The 1,687-nt window shown below is 36.0% G+C and overlaps 1 protein-coding gene across 1 annotated transcript in view; it reads right to left on the reverse strand.

Annotated features, from left to right (window-relative positions):
• The window catches only part of ARHGAP15 (Rho GTPase activating protein 15), a 721,214-nt gene that overhangs the window by 224,332 nt on the left and 495,195 nt on the right, over positions 1–1,687 (reverse strand).

Consider the following 1,687-nt stretch of genomic DNA (forward strand, 5'->3'; position numbering starts at 1 on the left):
CACTCTTTCTCCTTTTGGAAAAGGTAAAATAACTCAAGACATTTACAAAATTCCTTTTCTGATTTTATTCTTTACATCCTTCCTTTCTCCCTGTTTTGTCTCACTTCCTTCTTCTTTTCCTCTCCTCTCTTCTATTTCTTTCTCTTTCTGTTCTATTCTATTATTCTATTCCAGACTTATCTAGTCTGGTCCATTCCATTCCATTCCACTCCACTCCACTCCACTCCACTTCACTCCACTCCATTCTATTTCATTCTCTTTTTCCTTGGTCATTGTAGCATAATATATATTGATCTGATTGTTTTTACATAGTAAAAACTCTGTTCCAAATGTATAACTAGTTTGATAACTTACAGTGTATTACAGGTATTGAGATGCTCCATTATGGGGACCAGGGGGTGGCAAATTATTGGTGAAATGGTAAAAATATTTTCAGATTATTTTAGAACTGCTCATCTATAATTCAAAATAGTTTTTTCCTGGTTGCAAATTTAACTCACCAGCTAGTTGTTTTTTACACATTTAAAAAAGTACCTAGTATTTTTAATGACCAAATGATCAGGAAGTTGAGAAATAGTAAAATGATAGGCTAGCCCTGTAGGGCAGTGGTTAATTCCTGTCTACAGACAGCTAGATCCCACATGGCCAGATGTGATTAGAATCCTGGCCCTGGTGGCTTGGACAACACATTGGGCACATGTGTGGGCTTCCCAAATCCTAACACAATGGAGAAATGGGAGAAGGGGGATGTGGGCATGACTGTGCCCCATTGGGTGGTATTTTTTTCTGTCTGTTTGTCTCCCTCTGTGTGTGTCACTCTGGCGAGTGCATGCTCCCTCTGGCAATTAACAAAACTTTTTTCCTTAAATTAAAGAAACAGAAAAGTGAAGAGAGAAACTCTTATTCAAACATTATCATAGTCCCTAAGGAATGCTGATAGCATAGTTCTAGTGCCAGTACTGTGCGTTCTTTGGGGTTTCTAGGCCCTTAGAGAGGCCTGGATGAGATTACTTGCCAACGTAGAGGTCATTATCTCAGCAGTTTCTCTAGGGAGGTGACACAGCACCATGGCTAATCATTGTAATTCACAAGAATAAGTATTAAATGTACTGGTAGAAATTATTGTCATAATATAACAGAATAAAGACTTTATAAAGCCCTTTACTGACAAGAAATGAGCTCCTTTATTGCTTCTTCATCTCTATATCTTTATATATTTTATGTATATTTGAAACATTTCTGCCATTGTGCAAAATATGTCATTAGTAGGTTAGGGTAGGATACCGTAACTTATAACACTGAACGCTGGTATTAACGGTTTGCTTTAGGACAATCATTCACTATGGTTTTTCTCTTCTATGTAATAAACTGCAGTATAACTTGGATAATGGCAATAAAATGGAATAGCTATTAGAAAGGATATTAATTGATATAAGTTTTGTAGGTTTAGAAAAATCTAATAATAAATTACTGCAACTCTGTCCCCTTATGGGAAGTATAAATTGGGAGGAATAAGATAAGGTGGATACTTATCAGCAAGCAGTAAAAGTTTATAAGACATATATATTCATAAATGTCAAATGTCGTCTTTTTTCCTGGTGCACAAGTTGCTCCATTAATCAAATGGGACTCCAGAGTGTTTGTTTGTTTGTTTTGAAGTATAAAGTGTACTTGACAGTTCAAGTGT

Source organism: Tupaia chinensis, unplaced genomic scaffold (assembly GCF_000334495.1).
Source record: "Tupaia chinensis unplaced genomic scaffold, TupChi_1.0 Scaffold000638_1, whole genome shotgun sequence".
Taxonomy (NCBI): domain Eukaryota; kingdom Metazoa; phylum Chordata; class Mammalia; order Scandentia; family Tupaiidae; genus Tupaia; species Tupaia belangeri.